General features: G+C 40.7%; 1 protein-coding gene across 1 annotated transcript in view; it reads left to right on the forward strand.

Moving 5' to 3' along the window:
* The window catches only part of RAP1GDS1 (Rap1 GTPase-GDP dissociation stimulator 1), a 205973-nt gene that overhangs the window by 140812 nt on the left and 43118 nt on the right, over positions 1-22043 (forward strand). The gene's annotated exons all lie outside the window — the stretch shown is intronic.

The following is a 22043-nucleotide window of genomic DNA, read 5'->3' on the forward strand; positions in this document are numbered from 1 at the left end:
ACAAGAAGCATAGAAGTAATACACAAAAACATGCTCATACAAAAATGCAAATGCGAAAGCATGCAGACCCTAAAGGAAAATGACTTTTTCCTTCTTTTTTCCTGCCCCAATTCTGCTCTCTTCTCAGGAAATAACTGTTGTTAGTAACTAAGTGTATATACTTCCCAATTATTGCTAATGGATTATCTGTCTGATGATCAATCTGCCTTTTTTTTTAATAAGAAATTTTATTTTGAGGTAAATTCAAACTTAAAGGAACAGTTGCAAAAACAGTACAAACCCCATACATAGAACTCCAGCATACCCCGACCCCCCTCCCCCAATACCCCAATCCACCACCTTTAACATCCTGTCACACCACCATTTCTTTCTTTCTTTCCCTCCCTCTTTCCCTCCCTATCATCCATCATCTATTGCTCTGTCTTCTGAACATATGAGAGCAAGCTGCACACATCCTTGAAAGAACAATATAATTCACGTATACGTTGCCCATGAACAAGAACATTCTTTTATGCAATCTCATTAAATGCAGCTAAGAAGTTCAAGAAATTCAACCTCAATACAAAGCTTACATTCTATATTTCCTTTTTTTTTTTTCCCCTTATGTCACATCTGTGTCCCTTTGAGCTTCCTCTCCTCCATCCTCAGATCCCATCCAGGATCATCCTTGGCATTTAATTGTCTTCTATTTAGAATGTTTTTTTTTTTTTTTTTTTTTTCAATTGTGGAAACATATATACAGCCTAAATCTTCCCATTCTACCCCTTCCCTAGCATTCCATTAGTGGAATTAATCACATTTAGAATGTTGCAATGCTCTCACCTTCCCACCATCCCTTTCTAGAAGTTTCCCTTCACCACAAACAGAAACCCTACACTCATTTCTTAACTCCCCATTGCCCCTTCCCCCACTTCTCAGAACCCCTACTCTACTTTTCATCTCTATGGTCATATTCTCTGATACTTTCTTTGTGTTTACCTTGGAGCTTAAGTTTAATATCTTAAATCTATAACAATCTTGTTTTTCTTTGATACCAACTTAACTTCAGTATGACACATAAACTATGTTCCTATACTCCCTCATTCCCCCACTTTTATGTAGTTCTTGTCAAAAATTATGTATTTTACATTGAGTCTAAAACCACTGATTTATCATTACAGTTTACGTATTTTAGATCCTGTAGGAAGTAAATAGTGGAGTTACAAATCAAAAATACAGTAGTATTGGTATTTATATTTACCATGTGATCTTTAGTTGGTACCCTTTATTTCTTCATGTAGTTTCAGTCAATTGTTTAGTGTCCCTTCCTTTCAGCCTGCTCAACTCCCGTTAGCATTTCTTATAGGACTGATCTACTTGTGAATTCCGTCAGCTTTTCTCTCTGTCAGTAGGGCTACCTTTAGTATCTGAAGTAGGGCAGGTCTTTTATTAGCAAAATCTCTCAGCATTTGTTTATCTGTGAAAAATTTAAGCTCTCCCTCAAATTTGAAGGAGGCTTTTGCTGGATAAAGTATTCTTGGTTGGAAATTTTTCTCTCTCAGAGTTCTAAATATGTCGTGCCACTGCCTTCTCACCTCCATAGTGGCTGCTGAGTAGTCACTACTTAGTCTTATGTTGTTTCCTTTGTATGTGGTGAATTCCTTTTCTCTTGCTGCTTTCAGAACTTGCTCCTTCTCTTCAGTTGTTCTAGTTTGCTTATGCTGCTGGAATGCAAAACACCAGAGATGGATTGGCTTTTATAAAAGGGGGTTTATTTAGTTACACAGTTACAGTCTTAAGGCCATAAAGTGTCCAAGGTAACACATCAGCAATCAGGTACCTTCACTGGAGGATGGCCAATGGTGTTTGGAAAACCTCTGTTAGCTGGGAGGGCAGGTGGCTGGCGTCTGCTCCAAAGTTCTGGTTTCAAAATGGCTTTCTCCCAGGACATCCCTCTCTAGGCTGCAGTTCCTCAAAAATGTCACTCGTAGTTGCACTTGGGGTATTTGTCCTCTCTTAGCTTCTCTGGAGCAAGAGTCTGTTTCCAACGGCCATCTTCAAAATGTCTCTCATCTGCAGCTCCTGTGTTTTCTTCAAAGTATCCTTCTTGTCTGTAGCTCCTCTTCAAAACATCACTCACAGCTGCACTGAGTTGCCTCTGCCCATCAGCTCATTTATATGGTTCCACTGATAAAGGCCCACCCTAAATGGGTAGGGTCATGCCTTCATGGAAATTATCTCATCAGAGTTATCACCTACAGCTGGGTGGGGCACAGCTCCAAAGAAACACTCAAAGAAATCTAATCAAAACTGGTAACATCTGCCCACACAAGATTACATCAAAGATAATGGCGTTTGGGGGACACAATACATTCAAACTGGCACATCAGTGTTTGACAGTCTGATCAGAATATGTCTTAGAGTGGGTTTATTTGGATTTATTCTATTTGGAGTTCACTGGGCATTTATGCTTTGTGTATTTATATTGTGTAGAAGGTTTTGGAAGTTTTCCCCAACAATTTCTTTGAATACTCTTTCTAGACCTTTACCCTTCTCTTCCCCTTCTTGGACACCAATGAGTCTTAAATTTGGATGTTTTATTTTATCTATCACATCCCTGAGATCCATTTCGATTTTTTTTATTTTTTTCCCCATTCTTTCTTTTGTTCTTTCATTTTCTGTTCTGTGGTCCTCGAGGAGGCTGCATTGCTGTTCAACTTCCTCTAATCTTTTATTATGAGTATCCAGAGTCTTTAATTTGGCCACCAGTTTCTTTAATTTCCATAAGATCTTCTATTTTTTTTATTTACTCTTGCAGTTTCTTTATGCTCTTCTAGGGTCTTCTTTATGTCTTTTATATCCTGTGCCATGCTCTTCTTCATGTCCTTTATATCCTGAGCCATACTCTTATTGCCTGTCTGTAATTCTTTGATTAATCGTGCCAAGTACTGTGTGTCTTCTGCTCTTCTGATTTGGGTATTTTGTTTGGGTTCTCCATATCATCTGGTTTTATCATGTGCTTTAAGATATTCTGTTGTTTTTGGCCTCTTGGCATTTGCTTTACTTGATCTCTAATTTGACAGAACTGCAGCTTGGTGGCATACACTTTCTCTAACTAACCAGCAGATGGCGTCCGTGAGTCACCTATTCCACTCAAGTCAGTTCTCCCCCAGTTTGTGGTGTGTGGGGGTCTGATTCTTGTGGGGTCCAATTGGTACACCAAGTTTGGGTCTCTTGCTGGTGCTGTCTGCCCTGAGTGTGGGGCGTGTGTCTGGGTGGTTAGGCAGGCAGGGCAGCTTTAATAATCAAACCTCCCAGGTGTTCCCAGAGATTTAAGGCTGTTGCAGGAGCCTAAGCCTTCTTTTCGGTCTTTCCACCAATTGTCTCTGTCGCTGACCCACAAGTCCTTGGCATTCATGTGGGGTACCTGGGATTTCTAAGTGGTTCCCCCTTCCCAGCTGTGCTCTTCCAGGACCTCTGCTGAGGGAGGGCCGCGCCATGTCACTAGTGTGCGCCGGCCTGCTAGGGAAGCCCTGAGATGCTGGGCCATGCAGGGGCACTCCCAGCCCGCTTTCAAAGACGGTTGAATGGGACCCGTTAACTTCCCCCTTTTCGCACAGCTCCGCCCTCCCAGCTCCAGGACAATCAGCCGTGGGTGTATTAAAGTCCACTGTCCACCGCCGATACTGTGGCTTGTGTGTAGTGCTGTGGGAAAGATTCCCCGTCACACTGGGTTTCTTGGCGCGGCTCTGGGCTGTAGGTCTGGCCCCGCCCGCTGGGGAGACGGCTGCAAGGAATGCTATTTTTTTTCTCCTTTTGGCTCCCCTCTGCTCCTCTGGTCTTGAGACAATCAGCAGCGGGTGTGGGAGGGGGTATCTTCCACGCCAGACACCGAGGTGTTAGCCCAGCCCGCTCCCGCTGTGCTTCACTGCGTGGCTCTCCCCGTTGTATCTGCAGCCACTCCTGGGCTTTTTTTTTTAATGAACTAGTCCGTCTCCAAACGCCAGCCCACTGTTTCCCCACACTGCAGTGTGGCCGCAGGACTTTCAGCCGACTCACTCACTCGTTTCAGAATGCAGGCTCCTGGTTTCACCAAATGCACATTCCCTGTGGATTTAGCAGACCTTGTCCAGCTGGTGCATCACTGGCAGTGGTGTTCTGGGTCACTTTCTGGTTTTTATCTAGTATTTTTCATGGAGGTATTTTTTTGCCCTGTCTCACCTAGCCGCCATCGTAGATTCTCCTGACCTGCACTTTTGTACCATTTCAGGGCAAAGGGATAAAAGCTGGAGTCCCGGGCCTGAGAAAGGTGAAAATAGTGGTAAACTCTATCCCTTCTTTTGGGGAAAAGACTGTAAGGGATGCACTCTAGGAGAAAGAGTAAAACACAGTAAACAGGCCATCCCATAGACTGCAGCTTAGCTTTGAGTCATAGTAGTGACCCAGATAATCTCAAACTGTAATCATGGATTAAGGTGTTCTCAGATTGATGGTGTCCTCAGAGATATAGTAAAAATAAACAAAGATCCTTTTTGGAGAGAGAGAGCATAACTTTAGGCCTCAAATTATTTCCATAAATAATTTTTCAGATACAATCTAGCACATCATCAAAGAGGACCAGGCACATGAGGAGACGGAACAGTGTAAGCAAGAACAAAGAGAATTTAACAACACAGGATCAAACAACAGCAGGATATCTTCATGTACTAGAATTATTAGACTTTGCCTAAAACCAGGTATGCTTATGATGGTCAAAGACGCCAAGCTTGAAAATTTTAAAAGAAAGCTAGAAACCTCAAAAAGTGACAGCAGGGGATTGTGGAAAAACGGTAGAGTAGGAAGCTCCAGGAGTCACTCTTTCCACAAGAACAGCTATTAAACAGGCAGAAAATGTCTGAATCATCTATTTTAAAGCTCCAGGGTCCAGTAGTACAGTGTACAGCATCCAGGGAGGATGAGGAAGAGGAAGAGACTGGTGAATTAGGGTAAATGTCAGTAAATTTCTCTCTTTGCACACTGTTTACTATTGCCCATCCCACACTCTCGTGGCAGGTAGTGGGGGGTCTGGTCTCTGAGGTAGCTTGCTGGTGCCAGAAAGGGTCATAAAAATCCACTTCCCCAAGAGTAGGGGTGGACACAGGCCAGTCACTGATTATTATGGCTTTTGATTAGCGACATCAGATTGCTGGGGCTGGCTCTAGGGGCAGCCATTGTTGCCACCCACTCTGAACAAAGGTGACAGAGGAGACTTAAAATTGGTACACTTCCTCCAAGCTGCGGCAGATTGTTGAAGGTCTGCATTTGCTGGGCAGGACAACAAAGTGCAGCTGTGGGGAGCCAGACACCTTCATCATCCCCTCTCCAAAGCAGTTTGGAACCGGCTGACATCGGTGCTCCCTCTGTGAGTCCTTGGCCTTGTTCTGGCTGGGAAAGACTGAATTGGGAAACTCGTCTCCTGCACACCTCCTGTGATGGTTAGGTTCATGTGTCAACTTGGCCAGGTGATAGTACCCAGTGGTCTGGTCAAGCAACACTGGCCTAACAATTGCTGTGAGGGCATTTGTGGCTAGTTAATAAACCAACAGGCTGGTTTAGTAAATCTTCAGTTGATTGACTGCAGCTGTGACTGATGACTCACCTAAGACTGTGTCTTCCACAATGAGAGAATGCAATTGGCTGGATTTAATCTAATTAGTCAGTTGAAGACTTACAAGCGAGACAGATAGAGGACCTTCACTTCTTCTTCGGCTGCCCAGTGAAGCATTTCCTGAGGAGTTCGTCGAAGTTGCCAGTTCATTTCCTGAGGAGTTCATCGAACATGTTCGTCGAAGATCCCAGTTCATTTCCTGAGGAGTTTGTCGAAGTTGCCAGTTCGTTTCCTGAGTTCATCGAACATCTTCCTTGGAGTTGACAGTTTGCTGACTGCCCTACCGAATTTGGACTTGTGCATACCCACAGTTGCGTGAGTCACTTTTATAAATGTTATAGTCGTAGATACCTCTCATTGATTCTGTTTCCCTAGAGAACCCTAACTAATACACCTCCCATCCAGGAATTTGCCCCCAGGCAAAAAACAGCTTGAAACATTGAAAGCAGTGTAAGAAATAATTGAGCCAGATGTCCTGGGGCATAGGCTTATCTGCTTTAGTCCAGCAGTGAAACACCCTGGAGAGGTAGAAGATTTCTCTGCTGGGAAATAGAGAGGGCATTCAAACTCCTGTAAACAACAGAACTCCTGAGCCACTAGTAAGCACAGGTCTAGGACAAGACACAGACCCAGAAGAGACAGGGAGGATCCTGCCCTTTGCATTTGTCTTGGGCCAACCTTCCTGGTAGGAGGGCTGACACTTGAGAAAATCTCTGTCATATCACCAGCTCTTACAAGCTCAAGAATAGACATCTCAGGGAACAAATGCTAGAGTTAGCATTTTAAAACATTAAAATGTACAGTGTGCAACAAAAGATTGCATGGCAAACAAAGAAACAGGAAGTGACGGTCAAGACAAAGGAAAAAGATAAAACTCCAGAAAAAAACCATGAAGAAGACCAAACTGGACATACTGAACAAAGGCTTTAAAAAAAAAAACTTCAGTATCCTCAGGGAAATGAAGGAAAATACAGAGAAAGAACTAAAGAATATCAGGAAAACAATGAATGAACAATGAGAATCTCAACAAAGATGTAGAAATTTTTTAAATGAACCAAATAGAATAACTGTTGTGGAAGGCCACAGTAACTGAAATGAAAAATTCCCAGGTTTCAACAGCAGTTTGGAGCTGGGAGAAAAATCAGCAAAATTGAAGAGAAGACAATTGAAATGAGTCAGGCTGAGGAGTAGAAAGAAAAAAATATACATTAAAAGCAAAAATAGCCTGAGACCACTGGAATACCATTCTGGGATTACCAGAAAGGAAAGAAACGGAGAAAGGGGCAGAACAAATATTCAAAGAAATAATGACAGAGAACTTCCATCACTTAGCAAAAGACATAAATTTGCGCAAAATAGAAGCTTAGAGAACACTAAACTAGATAAACATGAAGAAAATTACACCCATTATTTATTGAACACACAATCAAATGCAAAGGAAAAGAAGAGAGTTCTGAAAGCTGCAAGAGAAAAGCTACGTGTTATGTACAAGGGAGTCCCAATTAGACTGAGTGCCAATTTCTCATCAGAAACCAGGAAGCAAGAGGGCAGTGGGTTGAAATATTGAAAGTGCTGAAAGAAAACAACTGACAAAGAATTTTCTATCCAGTGAGACTTTCTTTCAAAATGACAGGGAGATTAAGACATTCCCAGATGAACAAAATTTTAGGGAGTTTATCACTCCTAGATGTGCCCCATAATAAGCAGTGCTGAAGGGAGTTATTCACAATGAAAGGAAAGGACACTAGACAGTGATTCAAAGCAGCATAAAGAAAGAGAAAGAACTCCAGTATCTATAGGTGTCATGACTTTATTCCATTTTACAACTGTATAATATTCCATCATATGTATATACCACAGTTTGTTTATCCACTAGCCTGTTGATGGACATTTGAGCTGTTTCCATTTCTTGGCATTCGTGAATAATGCCACTATAAACATTGTTGTATAAGTGTCTGTTTGCATCCCTGCCTTCAGTTCCTCCAAGTATATGCCTAGTAACGGGATTGCTGGATTATACAGCAATTCTATACTTAGCTTCCTATTCACTGTTGGTAGGGAAGTAGAATGGTGCATCCCCTCTGGAGGGCAGTGTGGTGGTTCCACAGGAGGCTAAATACAGGATTGCCATATGATCCTGCAACCACATTATTTGGTATATACTTGGAAGAACTGAAAGCAGGGATACAAATAGGCATTTTCCCACTAGTGTTTACTGTGGCAGTATTCACGATTTGCAATGGATGGAGATGGCCTAAGGGTACATCAACTGGTGAATGGAAGGGCAAACTGTGATGTAGACATGCAATGGAATATTGAGCAGCTGCAAGAAGGAATGAGGGTGTGAGACATGCAACTAGGTGAATGACCTTTGAGGACATTATGTTAAGTGAAATAAACCAGAAACAAAACGACACATATTGTAAGGCCTCATTATATCTATAATGAGCAAACACTGAGAATTGAATTTGAGATCATAGATTATCAGGAGATGGAATCTGGGCAGAGATTGGGCAGTCAACGATGAAGGGGTACAAAATATTCAATAAAGCTTATTGTAAAGGTTACTAGATTGTAAGCTCTTACTGCAGTCACATCTATGCCTGAGTTTTATATTTTATTTAAGAGACGTTTATTTGGTACAAAATTTATATTCTCTGTACACACTATTTAATTTTACCTGTCTGGTCAGTTGATTTAAACAACATAATAACATGGAACCTGAAATAGAGAACGAGATCTTGTTATTTTGTGCAGGTTAATTTACTATCCCTATACATCCCAGAGTATTTTGGGCAGAAAATAAAAAAAAGTATTTGCAAACTACCCTTGAGGGATTGGGGTAAAATGTGGAAATATTAAACTTCCCCACCTGGGGAATTCCTGATATTCTCGCAAGCATTAGGGACTCCCAATTTAGTAAGTCAGGCCCTCGATCTTGGTGCTAGCTCTTATGAAACTTACTCCTGCAAAGGAGAAGCTAAGCCTACTTATAATTATGCCTAAGAGTCACCCCCAGAGAACCTCTTTTGTTGCTCAGATGTGGCCTCCTTCTCTAAGCCAACTCTGCAGGTAAACTCACTCTCCTCCCCTCAATGTGGAACATGACTCCTAGGGGTGTAAGCCTCCCTGGCAACATGGGACATGACCCAGGGATGAGCCTGGCCTTGGCATCGTGGGATTGAGAATGGTTTCTTGACCAAAAGGGAAAATGAAATGGAACAAAATAATGTTTCAGTGGCTAAGAAAGTTCAAGTAGAGTTGATAGGTCATTCTGAAGGTTACTCTTATGCATTGTACAGATACTTCTTTATAGTTTCTTGTGTGTTAGAATAGCTAGAAGAAACTACCTGAATCTGTTGAAATGTAATCCAATAAATCTGATTCTTAATGATGATTGTATAACTATTTAGCTTTTTTAAAATGCAGTTTTATTGAGATATATTCACATACCCTGCAGTCATCCACAATATACAATCAGTTATTCATGGTACCATCGTATAGTTGTACGTTCATCACCAGAATCAGGTTTTCAACATTTGCATTACACCAAAAAATAGTAATAGTAATAAAAGTAAAAAAATACAAAGAAACAAACACCTAAAACATTCCATCATCAAAACCAAATTGGATTTATTTTGAACATGCAACTTAATTTAATATTCAAAATGCAATCAGTATCGGGAGGCGGGGCAAGATGGCAGACTGGTGAGCTGTAAGTTTTAGTTACTCCTCCAGGAAAGTAGGTAAAAAGCCAGGAACTGCGTGGACTGGACACCACAGAGCAATCTGTCTTTGGGCATACTTCATACAAAACTCATGAAAACGTGGAACTGCTGAGATCAGCGAAATCTGTAAGTTTTTGCGGCCAGGGGACCCGCGCCCCTCCCTGCCAGGCTCAGTCCCGAGGGAGGAGGGGCTGTCAGCTCCTGGAAGGAGAAGGGAGAACTGCAGTGGCTGCTCTTATCGGAAACTCATTCTACTGATTCAAACTCCAACCATAGATAGACTGAGACCAGACACCAGAGACTCTGAGAGCAGCCAGCCCAGCAGAGAGGAGACAGGCATAGAAAAAAAACAACACGAAAAACTCCAAAATAAAAGCGGAGGATTTTTGGAGTTCTGGTGAACACAGAAAGGGGAAGGGCGGAGCTCAGGCCTTGAGGCACATATGCAAATCCCGAAGCAAAGCTGATCTCTCTGCCCTGTGGACCTTTCCTTAATGGCCCTGGTTGCTTTGTCTATTAGCATTTCAATAACCCATTAGATCTCTGAGGAGGGCCGTTTTTTTTTTTTGTTTGTTTTGTTTTTTTAAATCCTTTTTTTTTTTTCTAAAACAATTACTCTAAGAAGCCCAATACAGAAAGCTTCAAAGAATTGCAATTTGGGCACGTCAAGTCAAGAGCAGAACTAAGAGAGCTCTGAGACAAAAGGCAATAATCCAGTGGCTGAGAAAATTCACTAAACAACACAACTTCCCAAGAAAAGGGGGGTGTCCGCTCACAGCCACCATCCTGGTGGACAGGAAACACTCCTGCCCATCGCCAGCCCCATAGCCCAGAGCTGCCCCAGACAACCCAGTGTGACGGAAGTGCTTCAAATAACAGGCACACACCACAAAACTGGGCGTGGACATTAGCCTTCCCTGCAACCTCAGCTGAATGTCCCAGAGCTGGGAAGGTGGAGCAGTGTGAATTAACAAAGCCCCATTCAGCCATCATTTGAGCAGACTGGGAGCCTCCCTACACAGCCCAGCAGCCCAGAACTGCCCTGGGGGGACGGCACTCACCTGTGACATAGCACAGTCATCCCTCAACAGAGGACCCGGGGTGCACAGCCTGGAAGAGGGGCCCACTTGCAAGTCTCAGGAGCCATACGCCAATACCAAAGACTTATGGGTCAGTGGCAGAGACAAACTGTGGCAGGACTGAACTGAAGGATTAGACTATTGCAGCAGCTTTAAAACTCTAGGATCATCAGGGAGATTTGATTGTTAGGGCCACCCCCTCTCCCCGACTGCCCAGAAACACGCCCAACATACAGGGCAGGCAACACCAACTACACACGCAAGCTTGGTACACCAATTGGGCCCCACAAGACTCACTCCCCCACTCAACAAAAAGGCTAAGCAGGGGAGAACTGGCTTGTGGAGAACAGGTGGCTCGTGGACGCCACCTGCTGTTAGTTAGAGAAAGTGTACTCCACGAAGCTGTAGATCTGATAAATTAGAGATAAGGACTTCAATAGGTCTACAAACCCTAAAAGAACCCTATCAAGTTCAGCAAATGCCACGAGGCCAAAAAACAACAGAAAATTATAAAGCATATGAAAAAACCAGACGATATGGATAACCCAAGCCCAAGCACCCAAATCAAAAGACCAGAAGAGACACAGCACCTAGAGCAGCTACTCAAAGAACTAAAGATGAACAATGAGACCATAGTACGGGATATGAAGGAAATCAAGAAGACCCTAGAAGAGCATAAAGAAGACATTGCAAGACTAAATAAAAAAATGGATGATCTTATGGAAATTAAAGAAACTGTTGACCAAATTAAAAAGATTCTGGACACTCATAGTACAAGACTAGAGGAAGTTGAACAACGAATCAGTGACCTGGAAGATGACAGAATGGAAAATGAAAGCATAAAAGAAAGAATGGGGAAAAAAATTGAAAAACTCGAAATGGACCTCAGGGATATGATAGATAATATGAAACGTCCGAATATAAGACTCATTGGTGTCCCAGAAGGGGAAGAAAAGGGTAAAGGTCTAGGAAGAGTATTCAAAGAAATTGTTGGGGAAAACTTCCCAAATCTTCTAAACAACATAAATACACAAATCATACATGCTCAGCGAACTCCAAATAGAATAAATCCAAAAAAACCCACTCCGAGACATATACTGATCACACTGTCAAACATAGAAGAGAAGGAGCAAGTTCTGAAAGCAGCAAGAGAAAAGCAATTCACCACATACAAAGGAAACAGCATAAGACTAAGTAGTGACTACTCAGCAGCCACCATGGAGGCAAGAAGGCAGTGGCACGATATATTTAAAATTCTGAGTGAGAGGAATTTCCAGCCAAGAATAATTTATCCAGCAAAGCTCTCCTTCAAATTTGAGGGAGAGCTTAAATTTTTCACAGACAAACAAATGCTGAGAGAATTTGCTAACAAGAGACCTGCCCTACTGGAGATACTAAAGGGAGCCCTACAGACAGAGAAACAAAGACAGGACAGAGAGACTTGGAGAAAGGTTCAGTACTAAAGAGATTCGGTATGGGTACAATAAAGGATATTAATAGAGAGAGGGAAAAATATGGCAAACATAAACCAAAGGATAAGATGGCCGATTCAAGAAATGCCTCCACGGTTTTAACGTTGAATGTAAATGGATTAAACTCCCCAATTAAAAGATATAGATTCGCAGAATGGATCAAAAAAAATGAACCATCAATATGTTGCATACAAGAGACTCATCTTAGACACAGGGACACAAAGAAACTGAAAGTGAAAGGATGGAAAAAAATATTTCATGCAAGCTACAGCCAAAAGAAAGCAGGTGTAGCAATATTAATCTCAGATAAAATAGACTTCAAATGCAGGGATGTTTTGAGAGACAAAGAAGGCCACTACATACTAATAAAAGGGGCAATTCAGCAAGAAGAAATAACAATCGTAAATGTCTATGCACCCAATCAAGGTGCCACAAAATACATGAGAGAAACACTGGCAAAACTAAAGGAAGCAATTGATGTTTCCACAATAATTGTGGGAGACTTCAACACATCACTCTCTCCTATAGATAGATCAACCAGACAGAAGACCAATAAGGAAATTGAAAACCTAAACAATCTGATAAATGAATTAGATTTAACAGACATCTACAGGACATTACATCCCAAATCACCAGGATACACATACTTTTCTAGTGCTCACGGAACTTTCTCCAGAATAGATCATATGCTGGGACATAAAACAAGCCTCAATAAATTTAAAAAGATTGAAATTATTCAAAGCACATTCTCTGACCACAATGGAATACAATTAGAAGTCAATACCCATCAGAGACTTAGAAAATTCACAAATACCTGGAGGTTAAACAACACACTCCTAAACAATCAGTGGGTTAAAGAAGAAATAGCAAGAGAAATTGCTAAATATATAGAGACGAATGAAAATGAGAACACAACATACCAAAACCTATGGGATGCAGCAAAAGCAGTGCTAAGGGGGAAATTTATAGCACTAAACGCATATATTAAAAAGGAATAAAGAGCCAAAATCAAAGAACTAACGGATCAACTGAAGAAGCTAGAAAATGAACAGCAAACCAATCCTAAACCAAGTAGAAGAAAAGAAATAACAAGGATTAAAGCAGAAATAAATGACATAGAGAACAAAAAAACAATAGAGAGGATAAATATCACCAAAAGTTGGTTGTTTGAGAAGATCAACAAGATTGACAAGCCCCTAGCTAGACTGACAAAATCAAAAAGAGAGAAGACCCATATAAACAAAATAATGAATGAAAAAGGTGACATAACTGCAGATCCTGAAGAAATTAAAAAAATTATAAGAGGATATTATGAACAACTGTATGGCAACAAACTGGATAATGTAGAAGAAATGGACAATTTCCTGGAAACATATGAACAACCTAGACTGACCAGAGAAGAAATAGAAGACCTCAACCAACCCATCACAAGCAAAGAGATCCAATCAGTCATCAAAAATCTTCCCACAAATAAATGCCCAGGGCCAGATGGCTTCACAGGGGAATTCTACCAAACTTTCCAGAAAGAACTGACACCAATCTTACTCAAACTCTTTCAAAACATTGAAAAAAATGGAACACTACCTAACTCATTTTATGAAGCTAACATCAATCTAATACCAAAACCAGGCAAAGATGCTACAAAAAAGGAAAACTACCGGCCAATCTCCCTAATGAATATAGATTTAAAAATCCTCAACAAAATACTTGCAAATCGAATCCAAAGACACATTAAAAAAATCATACACCATGACCAAGTGGGGTTCATTCCAGGCATGCAAGGATGGTTCAACATAAGAAAAACAATCAATGTATTACAACACATTAAAAACTCGAAAGGGAAAAATCAATTGATCATCTCAATAGATGCTGAAAAAGCATTTGACAAAATCCAACATCCCTTTTTGATAAAAACACTTCAAAAGGTAGGAATTGAAGGAAACTTCCTCAACATGATAAAGAGCATATATGAAAAACCCACAGCCAGCATAGTACTCAATGGTGAGAGACTGAAAGCCTTCCCTCTAAGATCAGGAACAAGACAAGGATGCCCGCTGTCACCAGTGTTATTCAACATTGTGCTGGAAGTGCTAGCCAGGGCAATCCGGCAAGACAAAGAAATAAAAGGCATCCAAATTGGAAAAGAAGAAGTAAAACTGTCATTGTTTGCAGATGATATGATCTTATATCTAGAAAACCCTGAGAAATCAACGATACACCTACTAGAGCTAATAAACAAATTTAGCAAAGTAGCAGGATACAAGATTAATGCACATAAGTCAGTAATGTTTCTATATGCTAGAAATGAACAAACTGAAGAGACACTCAAGAAAAAGATACCATTTTCAATAGCAACTAAAAAAATCAAGTACCTAGGAATAAACTTAACCAAAGATGTAAAAGACCTATACAAAGAAAACTACATAACTCTACTAAAAGAAATAGAAGGGGACCTTAAAAGATGGAAAAATATTCCATGTTCATGGATAGAAAGGCTAAATGTCATTAAGATGTCAATTCTACCCAAACTCATCTACAGATTCAATGCAATCCCAATCAAAATTCCAACAACCTACTTTGCAGACTTGGAAAAGCTAGTTATCAAATTTATTTGGAAAGGGAAGATGCCTCGAATTGCTAAAGACACTCTAAAAAAGAAAAATGAAGTGGGAGGACTTACACTCCCTGACTTTGAAGCTTATTATAAAGCCACAGTTGCCAAAACAGCATGGTACTGGCACAAAGATAGACATATAGATCAATGGAATCGAATTGAGAATTCAGAGATAGACCCTCAGATCTATGGCCGACTGATCTTTGATAAGGCCCCCAAAGTCACCAAACTGAGCCATAATGGTCTTTTCAACAAATGGGGCTGGGAGAGTTGGATATCCATATCCAAAAGAATGAAAGAGGACCCCTACCTCACCCCCTACACAAAAATTAACTCAAAATGGACCAAAGATCTCAATATAAAAGAAAGTACCATAAAACTCCTAGAAGATAATGTAGGAAAACATCTTCAAGACCTTGTATTAGGAGGCCACTTCCTAGACTTTACACCCAAAGCACAAGCAACAAAAGAGAAAATAGATAAATGGGAACTCCTCAAGCTTAGAAGTTTCTGCACCTCAAAGGAATTTCTCAAAAAGGTAAAGAGGCAGCCAACTCAATGGGAAAAAATTTTGGAAACCATGTATCTGACAAAAGACTGATATCTTGCATATACAAAGAAATCCTACAACTCAATGACAATAGTACAGACGGCCCAATTATAAAATGGGCAAAAGATATGAAAAGACAGTTCTCTGAAGAGGAAATACAAATGGCCAAGAAACACATGAAAAAATGTTCAGCTTCACTAGCTATTAGAGAGATGCAAATTAAGACCACAATGAGATACCATCTAACACCGGTTAGAATGGCTGCCGTTAAACAAACAGGAAACTACAAATGCTGGAGGGGATGCGGAGAAATTGGAACTCTTATTCATTGTTGGTGGGACTGTATAATGGTTCAGCCACTCTGGAAGTCAGTCTGGCGGTTCCTTAGAAAACTAGATATAGAGCTACCATTCGATCCAGCGATTGCACTTCTCGGTATATACCCGGAAGATCGGAAAGCAGTGACACGAACAGATATCTGCACGCCAATGTTCATAGCAGCATTATTCACAATTGCCAAGAGATGGAAACAACCCAAATGTCCTTCAACAGATGAGTGGATAAATAAAATGTGGTATATACACACGATGGAATACTACGCGGCAGTAAGAAGGAACGATCTGGTGAAACATATGACAACATGGATGAACCTTGAAGACATAATGCTGAGCGAAATAAGCCAGGCACAAAAAGAGAAATATTATAAGCTACCACTAATGTGAACTTTGAAAAATGTAAAACAAATGGTTTATAATGTAGAATGTAGGGGAACTAGCAGTAGAGAGCAATTAAGGAAGGGGGAACAATAATCCAAGAAGAACAGATAAGCTATTTAACGTTCTGGGGATGCCCAGAAATGACTATGGTCTGTTAATTTCTGATGGATGTAGTAGGAACAAGTTCACTGAAATGTTGCTATATTATGTAACTTTCTTGGGGTATAGTAGGAACATGTTGGAAGTTAAGCAGTTATCTTAGGTTAGTTGTCTTTTTCTTACTCCCTTGTTATGGTCTCTTTGAAATGTTCTTTTATTGCATGTTTGTTTTCTTTTTAACTTTTTTTTTCATACAGTTGATTTAAAAAAGAAGGGAAAGTTAAAAAAAAAAAAAGAAAGAAAGAAAAAAGACAAACAAGGGAAAAAAAAAAAAAGATGTAGTGCCCCCTTGAGGAGCCTGTGGAGAATGCAGGGGTATTCGCCTACCCCACCTCCATGGTTGCTAACATGACCACAGACATAGGGGGCTGTTGGTTTGATGGGTTGAGCCCTCTACCATAAGTTTTACCCCTGGGAAGATGGTTGCTGCAAAGGAGAGGCTAGGCCTCCCTGTATTTGTGCCTAAGAGTCTCCTCCTGAATGCCTCTTTGTTGCTCAGATGTGGCCCTCTCTCTCTGGCTAAGCCAACTTGAAAGGTGAAATCACTGCCCTCCCCCCTACGTGGGATCAGACACCCAGGGAAGTGAATCTCCCTGGCAACGTGGAATATGACTCCCGGGGAGGAATGTAGACCCGGCATCGTGGGATGGAGAACATCTTCTTGACCAAAAGGGGGATGTGAAAGGAAATGAAATAAGCTTCAGTGGCAGAGAGATTCCAAAACGAGCCGAGAGATCACTCTGGTGGGCACTCTTACGCACACTTTAGACAACCTTTTTTAGGTTCTAAAGAATTGGGGTAGCTGGTGGTGGATACCTGAAACTATTAAACTACAACCCAGAACCCATGAATCTCGAAGACAGTTGTATAAAAATGTAGCTTATGAGGGGTGACAGTGGGATTGGGAAAGCCATAAGGACCACACTCCACTTTGTCTAGTTTATTGATGGATGAGCAGAAAAATAGGGGAAGCAAACAAACAGACAAAGGTACCTAGTGTTCTTTTTTACTTCAATTGCTCTTTTTCACTCTAATTATTATTCTTGTTATTTTTGTGTGTGTGGTAATGAAGGTGTCAGGGATTGATTTAGGTGATGGATGTACAACTATGTAATGGTACTGTAAACAATCGAAAGTACAATTTGTTTTGTATGACTGCGTGGTATGTGAATATTTCTCAATAAAATGATGATTAAAAATATGCAATCAGTATCATTCATCACAATAAAGAGGAAAAAGTCATATAATTTCAGCTTCAGAGAAAAAGCATTTTTTTAGGATTAGCATCTATTCATGATTTTCAAGAACTCTTAGCAAACCAGCTTTAAAAGGAAATTTATTTAATATGAAAAGGGTATCTGCCAGAAGTCTACAGAAACATCATACTCAGTGGTGAAACAAAAGAAATTCACTTTGAGTCTGAATATGAGAGAAGGATCATCCCCACTTCAGTATCCATTACAGTAGAGTAAACAGGGATGGAAAGATAAAAGAAGTAGGAAGGAAAGAAACAAAACTGTCATTATTCACAGATGATATGATTATACATATGAAAAATCCAAAAGAATCTATGGATCAATATATAGAATTAATCAGAATATAATTAGTTTGGTGACCTGTGTGTGTGTGTGTGGGTGTGTGTGTGTGTGTGTGTCATGTTTCCTGATTGCTAAAAAAAATATCATGGGATGAGTTGCCTTTAACAAGGGGAGTTTATTGGCTTGCAGTTTTGCAGCTAGAATAGTTCAAAATGGAGACGTCATCAAGGTGATGCTTTCTTCCTGAAGACTAGTTGATCTGGGGCTGGCTGCCAGTGATCCTTAGTCTTCGGCTTTTCTGTACATGCAATGTATATAGCAGCCTCTCCTGGCTTCTCTGAGTTCTGTTGACTTCCAGCTTCTCCTGTGGCTTTCTCTCTGTGTATCTGAATTTCCTTCTACTTATAAAAGAACTCCAGTAGTAGTATTAAGACCTATCCTGATTCAGTTGGGCCACACTTTAACTGAAGAAACCTCATCAAATGTTTCTATTTACAGTGGGTTCACATCCACAGGAATGAATTAAAATTAAGAACATGTTTTTCTGGGGTACATATCTTCAAGCCACTGCACTAGAGTATAACAAAATGAAATTCTTAAGAACAAACTCATAAAAATGTTCAAGATCTCTTTGCAGAAAACTAGAACATCACTGAGAGAAATTAAAGATCTAAATAAACAGCCATATCACTCGTGTGAATTGGAAACCTCAATGTTGTAATGAGGTTCTGTAGACTCAGTGCAGTTTTCTAAACAAAATCCCAAAAGGCCAGAAATAACCAAGATACTGTGAAGGAAAACAAGGTGGCAGAACTGGTTTTACTGGATTACAGTAACCAAACTTTAATTCAATAAAACTGTAGTAATTAAGAGATTGTGGTATTGGTGCAATGATGGATAAATATAGTGGAGCAGAATTGATAACCTAAAAAGAAATGGATGCTTTAATAGATGTTTAACTTATTAAAAAAGATTTCACTGCAAAGCAATTTTTTCAAGGAACAGTGCTGGGAATATGGAAAAAGCACAATCCGAACCCTCCCCCCCCCATATTACGTACAGAAGTTATTTTTAAATAGATTATGGACTCAAATGTGGAGGGTAAATCCAGAAAGCTTATTTTTATAGTATAATATATAGAAAGTATATATAGAGTATATATCCTATATACTTTTAGAAGAATATCCTCATGGCTATTGAGTATTGAAAGTTTTATTTCGTCACAAAAAGCTCTAAGCATAAAATAAAAAATTGGTAAATTTTATTACTTTAAAAGTACAACCTGTTCCTCAAAAAGACACAATTAAAAGTGAAAAGCAAGACAGTAGATGAAAGAAGATATTTGCAACACGTATGTCCTAGTTTGCTAGTGCTGCCGGAATGCAAAACACCAGAAATGGATTGGCTTTTATAAAAGGGGGTTTATTTGGTTACACAGTTACAGTCTTAAGGCCATAAAGTGTCCAAGGTAACACATCAGCAATCGGGTACCTTCACTGTAGGATGGCCAATGGTGTCTGGAAAACCTTGGTTAGCTGGGAAGGTACGTGGCTGGCGTCTGCTCCAAAGTTCTGGTTTCAAAATGGCTTTCTCCAAGGACGTTCTTCTCTAGGCTGCAGTTCCTCAAAAATGTCACTCTTAATTGTACTTGGAGTATTTGTCTTCTCTTAGCTTCTCCGGAGCAAGAGTCTGCTTTCAACGGCCATCTTCAAACTGTCTCTCATCTGCAGCTCCTGTGCTTTCTTCAGAGTGTCCCTCTTGGCTGTAGCAATCTTACTCCTTCTGTCTGATTTTATATAGTGCACCAGTAATTTAATTCAGACCCACCCAATGGGCGGGCCAACACCTCCATGGAAATTATCCAATCAGAGTCATCACCCACAGTTGGGTGGGGCAAATCTCCATGGAAACACTCAAAGAATTACAATCTAATTAACACTGGTAGGTCTGCCCACACAAGATTACATCAAAGATAATGGCATTTGGGGGGACATAATACATTCAAAACAGAACATTCCACCCCCTGGACCCCAAAATGATATTATCTTTCCATGTACAAAATACATTCATCCCACAATATAACAGAAACTTAAATCATTTTAGTAACAATAGTTAAGTATAAAATTCCATCAAAATCAATTACAGGCATGGTCAGTCCTAAGGCATAATTTTCCTTTAGCTGTGGATCTGTGAACTTAGAACAAGTTATGTGCTTCCAATATACAAAGGAGGGACATTCTTTCGATAAACATTCCCATTACGATAAAGAGAAACAGTAAGTAAAACAGGGTTAACAGGACCTAAAACCCGCAGGACAAACTCCATTAGTTTTCAAAGTCTGAGAGTCGTTTACAGAACGATGTTGCATCCTTGTGGCTTGAGAGAGTGGGAGTCTAACCCTTCCTAAAGGCCTTTGTGGCAGCCCTTTCCTCTCCAAACGCTTGGGTGAGTTCTCCAACATATCCACACATTGGGGAGGCCACCTTCTCAGCTCCACCCTCCTCAAACATCAGGGTAGCTCCCGGATTCCCTTCCATCTCCGGGGCATACGCTCAACCCCTTCAGAACAGTGGGGTTGCAGCCAGGCTCTCCCCAATTCCCTGGGAATGTGTTCTACCCTCTTTGGGACCTGGGATGGCACAACTCTTCTGGAGCATCGAGGTGGAATGCCCACCCTTGACCTCTGGGGCAAACTCACCCTTTCCATGCGTGTGGGCCACTCCACTCTCCCAGCCCAAGGCCTCTCGACTCCAGACCTCAACCTCCATGGTTCTGTGTTTGAAGAAATTTTTCCTTCAGTTTGTTCCTTGTCTTTCCCCTCCAGTCCAGACCAGCAGTGGCTCTGTCTATAAAGATCTCACAAAAATTCTGTTGGCTTTGCATGAAGTACACAGGGGTCAAAGCCTTCAGACAATAGGAATTTCCACAAATCCTTTCTTCTTAAGTCCTTCTCCAATCTTGGCTTATTCTGAAATGGCAGCTGGGTTCCATATTTGGTTGCATCCTCATGTTGGGCTGTAGCTTCTGGGGTTTCACCCCCTGGAAGCCCAGAGTTTTTCAGGCCATCAATTTCTGGTTTCTTTGAAACCAAGAGTTCATTTATCAGCTTATCTCTGTCCTCTCGCATTTTACTATAAGCTGCAAGTAAAAGCCAGGCTACTTCTTCTATGTTTTGCTTGGAGATCTCATCAGCTAAATATTCCAGGTCATCACTTTCAAATTCTGCCTTCCATCCAACAACAGGACTCAATTTTACCAAATTTTCTGCCACTTTAAAACAAGGATCACATTCCTTCCAGTTTGCAACAACACATTCATCATTTCTGATCAAGGTCTCGTCAGAAGTATCTTTAGAGTCCATATTTCCACTAACAGTCTCTTCAAAGCTGTTTAGACCTATTCTATCAAGCTCCTCACAGTTCTTCCAGAATCTTCCCCTTATCCATTTAAAAAAGCCATTCCAACGTGTTTGTTATTTGCGAATACAACATGTTTATTTACTCCTGGTACCAAAATCTGTTCTAGTTTGCAATGCTCCCAGAATGCAAAACACCAGAAATGGATTGGCTTTTATAAAAGGGGTTTGTTTGGTTACACAGTTACAGTCTTAAGGCCATAAAGTGTCCAAGGTAACGCATTAACAATCGGGTGCCTTCACTGGAGGATGGCCAATAGTGTCCGGAAAACCTCTATTACCTGAGAAGGCACGTGGCTGGCGTCTGTTCCAGAGTTCTGGTTTCAAAATGGCTTTCTTCCAGGATGTTCCTCTCTCTAGGCTTTAGCTTCTCTCCAAAATGTCACTCTCAGTTGCTCTTAGGGCATTTGTCCTCTCTTAGCTTCTCTGGAGCAAAAGTCAGCTTTCAAAGGCCATCTCCAAAATGTCTCTGTAAGCTGAAGCTCCTCTCCATTCCAGTGCGTTCTTCAAAGTGTCTCTCTTGGCTGTAGCTCATCTTCAAGATGTCACTCTCAGCTGCAGCTGCACTGAGTTCCCTCTGCCTGTCAGCTGATTTATATGGCTCTACTGGTCAAGGCCCACCCTGAATGTGTGGGGTCACGCCTCCATGGAAATATCTCATCGGAGTTATCACCTAGAGTTGGGTGGGGTGCATTTCCATGCAAATCTAATCAGCACCAAAACGTCTGCCCCGCAGGACTGCATCAAAGAATATGGCTTTTTCTGGGGGACATAATATATTCAAACCGGCACAACATATAACTTACAGAGGGCTCATTGTATAAAAACTCCCACCAATCATTTAAAAAAACAGTAGAAAATCCAGTTGGTCAATGTGCAAAAGATTTGAGTAGGCACTTCACGAAAGATAAAACCCAAATGGCCAATAAACACATAAAAACAGGCTTAATCTCATTAATATCCAGGGAATGCAAAATAAAACCACTATAAAATGCTACTGTATACCTATCAGCAAGTCTGATAATAGCAGGAAGTGTAGAGCAGTGGGAATCCTCATTTACTGCTGGTTGAAGTGTAAATTGGTACAATTTGGAAAACATTATCTACTAAAGTTTGAAGATATGTATACCCTATGATCTAGCAATT

This window comes from Choloepus didactylus, chromosome 3, assembly GCF_015220235.1.
Source record: "Choloepus didactylus isolate mChoDid1 chromosome 3, mChoDid1.pri, whole genome shotgun sequence".
Classification (NCBI taxonomy): domain Eukaryota; kingdom Metazoa; phylum Chordata; class Mammalia; order Pilosa; family Megalonychidae; genus Choloepus; species Choloepus didactylus.